This window comes from Lolium rigidum, chromosome 3 (assembly GCF_022539505.1).
Source record: "Lolium rigidum isolate FL_2022 chromosome 3, APGP_CSIRO_Lrig_0.1, whole genome shotgun sequence".
Taxonomy (NCBI): domain Eukaryota; kingdom Viridiplantae; phylum Streptophyta; class Magnoliopsida; order Poales; family Poaceae; genus Lolium; species Lolium rigidum.
This window is the reverse complement of record NC_061510.1, coordinates 376,081,010-376,091,151: the sequence shown is the minus strand read 5'-3', so window position 1 is coordinate 376,091,151 and position 10,142 is coordinate 376,081,010.

Below are 10,142 nucleotides of genomic sequence, written 5' to 3'. Positions count from 1 at the left end.
AGTGTGTGCATCATGTAGTACTTGGCATAGGTTATGATTGTAATCTCTTGTAGATTATGAAGTTAATTATTACTATGATACTCCCTCCGTTCCTTTATATAGTGCCTATAGATTTTTGGCATTTGTTTCAGAATATAAGGTTGTAGCTTAGGTTTTTTCCAATTATCCCCTCCCCGTCCAGCTCCCAAATCGTTCAGCTTCCAAATTTGTTATGGTAAGTTAGAAAGATATGGATTTCCCAAATTTTACGTTGATCTCAAATCGTTCAGCTAGGGGTCTTGTGTACAAAATACTCTTGCGCTAATTTCCGTGCCAATAAACTATAGGCACTATAGAATGGAACAGAGGGAGTAGTATTGATGTGATCTATTCCTCCTTCATAGTGTGATGGTGACAGTGTGCATGCTATGTTAGTACTTGGTGTAATTGCAATGATCTATCATGCACTCTAAGGTTATTTAAATATGAACATCGAATGTTGTGGAGCTTGTTAACTCCGGCATTGAGGTGCTCTTGTAGCCCTACACAATTAGTGGTGTTCATCATCCAACAAGAGAGTGTAGAGTGGTTTTATTATGTGATCAATGTTCAGAGTGTCCACTAGTGAAAGTAGGATCCCTAGGCCTTGTTTCCAAACATCGAATCTCCGTTTATTTACTGTTCTGTTGCATGTTTACTCGCTGCCATATTTTATTCAGATTGCTATTACCACTCATATACATCCACACTACTTGTATTTCACTATCTCTTCGCCGAACTAGTGCACCTATACATCCGACAAGTGTATTAGGTGTGTTGGGGACACAAGAGACTTCTTGTATCGTGATTGCGAGGGTTGCTTGAGAGGGATATCTTTGACCTCTTCCTCCCTGAGTTCGATAAACCTTGGGTGATTCACTTAAGGGAAACTTGCTGTTGTTCTACAAACCTCTGCTCTTGGAGGCCCAACACTGTCTACAAGAATAGAAGCACCCGTAGACATCAAAGTGGCACACTCTTGCGGAGTTAATAGTATATAACGTGAATTCAAAGAATGAAGGAACCATTTGCTCACCTCAGCCTGCATGTGAAGAGAGATGGGGATGCTTCCTTGGATATGCGATCCACCTCGCATCTCTGCCCGCTTCAACTTGCCTCCTTGTGCTTCTTGAGGTACTGGGGGCATTCCACCACATTACCATCGCCAGAAAGCACTTTTGGTCAATGTCGACGTACCGAGGAGGGTTCTACATACACAAGATAGACCCATTATGTTAAAATAAACTACATGGCGATAAAGAAATCAATAACACATAAATGCAAATACCTGCAGGTACTGCCACGGTGCCATGAGCGTGTCCCGAGCGTCCTCCTTAGACATATGAGCAAAGCGGTCGGCGTGCCAGTTGCGGACGCACTGAACACGTGCCTCGTAGTGCATGCCAGTCACCCTCGTCCTTGCCATCTTGTGTAGGACAACGTCGGACGCAAGTTTCTTACCCTCAGCCCTCGAGAAGTATTTCTGCAACCATGCACATATGTAAAACAAGGGGCATTAGTGAACCTATTGTCAACCAAGGAGTGTTTGAATGCTAAGAAGTCAAAATTATTATCATGAGTCTCATGCATAAAATTATTACTACTCCCAACATAAGCATAATCAGTTTTATTAGTTGTAGTGGGAGCAAATTCAACAAAGTAACTATCATTATTATTCTCATCAAGTGTAGGAGGCATAGTATAATCACAATAAAATTTACTCTCCATAGTAGGAGGCACCAAAAGACCACTATCATTATAATCATCATATATGGGAGGCATATCATAATCAACATAAACTTTCTCCTCAATACCCGGAGGGCTAAAGAGATCATTTTCATAAAAACCGACCTCCCCAAGCTTAGAATTTTCTATATCATTAGCAACAATGGTGTTCAAAGCGTTCATACTAATATCATTGCTACTAGCATGCAAATAAGGTTCCATAGGTTTTTTAATTTTCGCATTAAACCATTCATGTCTTGACTCAGGAAATAGTACAAAAAGCTCACGAGATGTTTTCCATTATGCCTTACTAGTGTTTAACAAGAAACAAAAAGATGCAATTGCAGGATCTAAAGGAAATAGCTTCGAGCACACACACAACGGCAACGAGAAAAGTACTTAGTTACTCGGGACCGGAGTATGAGTGCCTTTTACCTTTCCTCCCGGCAACGGCGCCGTGAAAAGTGCTTGATGTCTACGGGTGCTTCTATTCTTGTAGACAGTGTTGGGCCTCCAAGAGCATAGGTTTGTAGAACAATGAAGCAAGTTTCCCTTAAGTGGATCACCCAAGGTTTATCGAACTCGGGGAGGAAGAGGTCAAAGATATCCCTCTCAAGCAACCCCGCAATCACGATACAAGAAGTCTCTTGTGTCCCCAACACACCTAATACACTTGTCGGATGTATAGGTGCACTAGTTCGGCGAAGAGATAGTGAAATACAAGTAGTATGGATGTATATGAGTGGTAATAACAATCTGAATAAAATATGGCAGCGAGTAAACATGCAACGAACGATAAATAAACGGAGATTCGATGTTTGGAAACAAGGCCTAGGGATCATACTTTCACTAGTGGACACTCTCAACATTGATCACATAATAAAACCACTCTACACTCTCTTGTTGGATGATGAACACCACTAATTGCGTAGGGCTACAAGAGCACCTCAATGCCGGAGTTAACAAGCTCCACAACATTCAATGTTCATATTTAAATAACCTTAGAGTGCATGACAGACCAACGCAATTACACCAAGTACTAACATAGCATGCACACTGTCACCATCACACTATGAAGGAGGAATAGATTGCATCAATACCATCATAGTAATAGTTAACTTCATAATCTACAAGATATCACAATCATAACCTACGCCAAGTACTACATGATGCACACACTGTCACCATTACACCATGGAGGAGGAATAGACTACTTTAATAACATCACTAGAGTAACACATAGATGAATAGTGATACAAAACTCATATGAATCTCAATCATGTAAGGCAGCTCATGAGATCATTGTATTGAAGTACATAGGAGAGAGATTAACCACATAGCTACCGGTACAGCCCTTAGCCTCGATGGAGAACTACTCCCTCCTCATGGGAGACAGCAGCGTTGATGGAGATGGCGGTGGTGTCGATGGAGATGCCTTCCGGGGGCACTTCCCCGTCCCGGCGGCGTACCGGAATAGAGACTCCTGTCCCCCAGATCTTGGCTTCACGATGGCGGCGGCTCTGGAAGGTTTCTCGTACCGTGGCTTTTCCGTATCGAGGTTTTAGGTCGAGGAGGCTTAAATAGGCGAAGAGGCGGAGTCGGAGGGCTGAAGGGGGCGTGACACAATAGGGGGACGCGGCCCAGGCCCTGGCCGCGCTGCCCTATCATCTGGTGGCCCTGTGGCCCCCCCTCTGCTGGCTCTCGGGTGTTCTGGAAGCTTCGGGGAAAAATAAGATGCTGGGCATTGATTTCGTCCGATTCCGAGAATATTTCCTTACTAGGATTTCTGGAACCAAAAACAGCAGAAAACGACAATCGGCCCTTCGGCATCTCGTCAATAGGTTAGTTCCGGAAAACGCATAATAATGACATATAATGTGTATAAAACATGTAGGTATCATCATAAAAGTAGCATGGAACATAAGAAATTATAGATACGTTTGAGACGTATGAAGCATCCCCAAGATTAGTTCCTACTCGCCCTCGAGTAGGTAAACGATAACAAAGATAATTTCTAAAGTGACATGCTATCATAATCTTGATCATACTATTGTAAAGCATATGAGATGAATGCAGCGATTCAAAGCAATGGTAAAGACAATGAGTAAACAACTGAACCATATAACAAAGACTTTTCATGAATAATACTTTCAAGACAAGCATCAATAAGACTTGCATAAGAGTTAACTCATAAAGCAATAAATTCTTAGTAAAAGGCATTGAAGCAACACAAAGGATGATTAAGTTTCAGCAATTGCTTTCAACTTGTAACATATATATCTCATGGATAATTGTCAACACAAAGTAATATAACAAGTGCAATAGGTAAACATGTAAGAATCAACGCACACAGTTCACACAAGTGTTTGCTTCTAAGATAGAAAGAATGGGTAAACTGACTCAACAATAAAGTAGAAGAAAGGCCCTTCGCAGAGGGAAGCAGGGATTAAATCATGTGCTAGAGCTTTTTAAGTTTTGAAATCATATAGAGAGCATACAAAAAAAGTTTTGAGAGGTGTTTGTTGTTGTCAACGAATGGTAGTGGGCATTCTAACCCCCTTGCCAAACAGACTTTCAAAGAGCGGCTCCCATGAAGGACGTTATCTCTACCAGCAAGGTAGATCATCCCTCTTCTCTTTTGTTTACACATGTATTTTAGTTTTATTTATGGTTTACACTCCTCCCAACCTTTTGCTTACACAAGCCATGGCTAACCGAATCCTCGGGTGCCTTCCAACATTCACATACCATGAAGGAGTGTCTATTTGCAAAATTAAGTTGCTTACTGATGAATCGAGCAAAACATGTGAAGAGAATTATTAATGAAGGTTGATTAATTGGGGGCTCGGGAACCCCGCGCCAGCTCTTTTTGCAAAATTATTGGATAAGCGGATGAAGCCACTAGTCCATTGGTGAAAGCTGCCCAACAAGATTGAAAGATAAAACACCACATACTTCCTCATGAGCTATAAAACATTGACACAAATAAGGAGTAATAAAGTTTTGAATTGTTTAAAGGTAGCACATGAAGTAATTTACTTTGGAATGGCAGAGAAATACCATGTGGTAGGTAGGTATGGTGGACACAAATGGCATAGTATTTGGCTCAAGGATTTGGATGCACGAGAAGAATTCCTCTCAATACAAGGCTAGGCTAGCAAGGTTGTTTGAAGCAAACTCAAGTATAAAACGGTGCAGCAAGACTCACATATGAACATATTGTAAGCATTATAAGACTTTACATCGTCTTCCTTGTTGTTCAAACACCTTAACCAGAAAATATCTAGACTCTAGAGAAACTAATCATGCAAACCAAATTTTAACAAGCTCTATGTAGTTCTTCATTAATGGGTGCAAAGTACATGATGCAAGAGCTTAAACATGATCTATACGAGCACAACAATTGCCAAGTATCACATTATTCAAGACTTTATACCAATTACCACATGTAGCATTTCCCGTTTCCAACCATATAACAATTAACGAAGCAGTTTCAACCTTCGCCATGAACATTAAAAGTAAAGCTAAGAACACATGTGTTCATATGAACCAGCGGAGCGTGTCTCTCTCCCACACAAGGATGAATTTATTCAGAGAATGAAAATAACAAAACGAAAATAAAAGCACACAGACGCTCCAAGTAAAGTACATAAGATGTGACCGAATAAAAATATAGTTTCAAGAGAAGAAACCTGATAATTTGTCGATGAAGAAGGGATGCCTTGGGCATCCCCAAACTTAGACGCTTGAGTCTTCTAAAAATATGCAGGGATGAACCACGGGGGCATCCCCAAGCTTAGACTTTTCACTCTTCTTGATCATAGTATATCATCCTCCTCTCTTGACCCTTGAAAACTTCCTCCACACCAAACTCGAAACAAACTCATTAGAGGGTTAGTGCATAATGAAAAATTCACATGTTCAGAGGTGACACAATCATTCTTAACACTTCTGGACATTGCTCAAAACTACTGGAAGTTAATGGAACAAAGAAATCCATCCAACACAGCGAAAGAGGCAATGCGAAATAAAAAGGCAGAATCTGTCAAAACAGAACAGTCCGTAAAGACGAATTTTAAAGAGGCACCAGACTTGCTCAGATGAAAATGCCCAAATTGAATGAAAGTTGTGTACATATCTGAGGATCACACACGTAAATTGACAGATTTTTCTGAGTTACCTACAGAGAATCATACCCAAATTCGTGACAGCAAGAAATCTGTTTCTGCGCAGTAATCCAAATCTAGTGTTCACTTTACTATCAAAGACTTTACTTGGCACAACAATGCAATAAAATAAAGATAAGGAGAGGTTGCTACAGTAGTAACAACTTCCAAGACTCAAATATAAAACAAAATTGTTGTAGTAAAATAAACACATGGGTTATCTCCCAAGAAGTGCTTTCTTTATAGCCATTAAGATGGGCTCAACAGTTTTAATGATGCACTCCCAAGAAATAAGAGTTGAAGCAAAAGAGAGCATCAAAAAGCAAGTATGAAACAAATTTAAGCCTAACCCACTTCCTATGAAAAGGAATCTTGTAAATAAACAAATTCATGAAGCATAATGCAACAAGCATAGAAAGATAAAACAAGTGTATCTTCAAAAATTTCAGCATATAGAGAGGTGTTTTAGTAACATAAAAATTTCTACAACCATATTTTTCTCTCTCATAATAATATCCAGTAGCATTATGAGCAAACTCAACAATATAACTATCAAATGAAACATTCTTATCATGAGTCTCATGCATAAAATTATTACTACTCCCAACATAAGCATAATCAGTTTTATTAGTTGTAGTGGGAGAAAATTCAACAAAGTAACTATCATTATTATTCTCATCAAGTGTAGGAGGCATAGTATAATCACAATAAAATTTACTCTCCATATTAGGCGGCACCAAAAGACCACTATCATTATAATCATCATATATGGGAGGCATATCATAATCAACATAAACTTTCTCCTCAATACCCGGAGGGCTAAAGAGATCATTTTCATAAAAACCGACCTCCCCAAGCTTAGAATTTTCTATATCATTAGCAACAATGGTGTTCAAAGCGTTCATACTAATATCATTGCTACTAGCATGCAAATAAGGTTCCATAGGTTTTTTAATTTTCGCATTAAACCATTCATGTCTTGACTCAGGAAATAGTACAAAAAGCTCATAGATGTTTTCCATTATGCCTTACTAGTGTTTAACAAGAAACAAAAAGATGCAATTGCAGGATCTAAAGGAAATAGCTTCGAGCACACACACAACGGCAACGAGAAAAGTACTTAGTTACACGGGACCGGAGTATGAGTGCCTTTTACCTTTCCTCCTCGGCAACGGCGCCGAGAAAAGTGCTTGATGTCTACGGGTGCTTCTATTCTTGTAGACGAGTGTTGGGCCTCCAAGAGCATAGGTTTGTAGAACAGCGAGCAAGTTTCCCTTAAGTGGATTACCCAAGGTTTATCGAACTCGGGGAGGAAGAGGTCAAAGATATCCCTCTCAAGCAACCACTGCAATCACGATACAAGAAGTCTCTTGTGTCCCCAACACACCTAATACACTTGTCAGATGTATAGGTGCACTAGTTCGGCGAAGAGATAGTGAAATACAAGTAGTATGGATGTATATGAGTGGTAATAACAATCTGAATAAAATATGGCAGCAAGTAAACATGCAACAGAACGAGTAAATAAACGGAGATTCGATGTTTGGAAACAAGGCCTAGGGATCATACTTTCACTAGTGGACACTCTCAACATTGATCACATAATAAAACCACTCTACACTCTCTTGTTGGATGATGAACACCACTAATTGCGTAGGGCTACAAGAGCACCTCAATGCCGGAGTTAACAAGCTCCACAACATTCAATGTTCATATTTAAATAACCTTAGAGTGCATGACAGACCAACGCAATTACACCAAGTACTAACATAGCATGCACACTGTCACCATCACACTATGAAGGAGGAATAGATTGCATCAATACCATCATAGTAATAGTTAACTTCATAATCTACAAGAGATCACAATCATAACCTACGCCAAGTACTACATGATGCACACACTGTCACCTTTACACCATGGAGGAGGAATAGACTACTTTAATAACATCACTAGAGTAACACATAGATGAATAGTGATACAAAACTCATATGAATCTCAATCATGTAAGGCAGCTCATGAGATCATTGTATTGAAGTACATAGGAGATAGATTAACCACATAGTTACCGGTACAGCCCTTAGCCTCGATGGAGAACTACTCCCTCCTCATGGGAGACAGCAGCGTTGATGGAGATGGCGGTGGTGTCGATGGAGATGCCTTCCGGGGGCACTTCCCCGTCCCGGCGGCGTGCCGGAACAGAGACTCCTGTCCCCCAGATCTTGGCTTCGCGATGGCGGCGTGCGGTGACCCAGCATACCACTGCATGTTGTAGTATACAAGTCGTTGATATGATCTTTGTGAAGGGTCTTCTTCACAAATTGCCATATCCCTCAGAGTGGTATAACAGAAACATTGCAGGTCATAACACTCCATATATTATTACACACATTGTCTTAACAAGTTGGTATTCTCACAGGTCCTATGAGAACACCCTAAGATACTACTTAAGTACAATTACAACTTATAACAACTATAAAGAGAGCTCAATAACTTATTTAAGTAAGTTCTACGTTGCTCGGCTCTATGATACTAGGGTATGTCACTACTCCTCCACCTCCGTGTCATCTGATCCGTAGACTATCCCATAGTCTACTCCTTCCACCCCGCCGGTAAGATCAGATTCCTCGTAAACCAGCTCGTAACTTCCTTCTGGTACTCCATCGTTGACGGCCTCCACTTCCGGATCACAGTCTAGCAAGGGTGTCGAAAGAAAGTAAGTACAGGGGTACTCAGCAAGTTCTAAAAGAGTAAAAAGGTGTTTTATGCACTAGCTACGACCATTGATCAGGAAATCGCAGGTCTATGCATGTTTTGTAATCATTTCTTCAAAAGGTTGCTTTTATTATGAAAACTATGCCCGTCAAACTTCACAGGTTGACCAGAACTTCGTGGAGTTCCTTTCCTGCCGCGTTCGCAGTTCCCTTCCCGGAACAGGGAGTGACAGCCACAATTTGATACACTCTGCAGAGGTGCGTTACTTTTCCCATAAGAGATTCCACCCCTTTTGCCATCCGCAGGGACTTTCCCCGTTCACACTTCCTTTGGTGTGAGGCCGGGTATGAAAATCCAAGCCCACACCGCCTTCTCCGCGATCGCAAACCCACCCTTTTGTCCAACCGTACACCCCCAGTAGACTTCTCCCGATAATACGGCTTTACTCACGGTGTACTCCAGACAATCCTTCATAGATCGTAGAGCTTATCATCACTAATGGATGGGGATTTAAAAGGATATCCCAACCTATTGCGGTGGTGCCTCCAACACCCCACCGGCTCTACAGATCCGTTGGCGTGCAGAAGGGAAAAGATACGGCTGGCTTCCCCAGAGCCATTATAGATCTCATGGTCAACGCGGTTTGTACGGCGCTAGAATCACCGGACTGGCATTGGTAATTAATCCTAGGGTGATATAACCCATGCAATGGAACCTCCACCATAACAACACATACCATGGTTCCATTGCCAGCCACATAGTCATATTCATAGTTGGAAAGTAACATTTCATTTGTGATGCAGGAATGATAAGTATATAGCTTTGTATTAAAGTAGTAGAAAATAATCAAGTTGACATGAGCAAGGGTGAACTTGCCTGTGGACTGCGAGATAGTGCAGTTCAATGCAGTTGATGGAACCTGGACCTCGGGTTCTGTAAGAAGCATCATTGTCCGGTAAGGACAATGTTATAAAATCCAAATAATGCAATCATGGATGTATTATTTTATGTTGAATCCCTTTACCCCGCTGAGTTATAGCAATTTAGGGTTGAGTTATGATTTATGTCTTTGACAGTAACTTGCAATAGATTTAAAAGTGTAAATCATTTTAATTCTCATAAAGTACAATAATTCAAAGTAAAACTATTTGACTTGATGATTTATTTTTCATTTCAAAAATAATTCGAAATAATAGAGTTATCTCTATATTTTCTGGAATAAATAGGGAATAGAGTATTTTTCTTTGAGAAATACCTTTCTCAATAGAAATGACTTGGAATAGTAGAATTTCATTTTGAAATGTTTGAAAATAAGTATTTAAACTTATTTAAGATTTTTCCTTGAATTTTAAACACAAGGAAATAATAATTCGAAATTCCAAATCATTATTTTAAATTCATCAAATTCATAAATTTGAATTTGTTTCTTAAATTTTATTTCATATTTATTCTGGTTAAGAATAATTTTTCATTTACTAATCCAATTTTTAATGGATTTTTAGAGTTGTAGTTTATTTA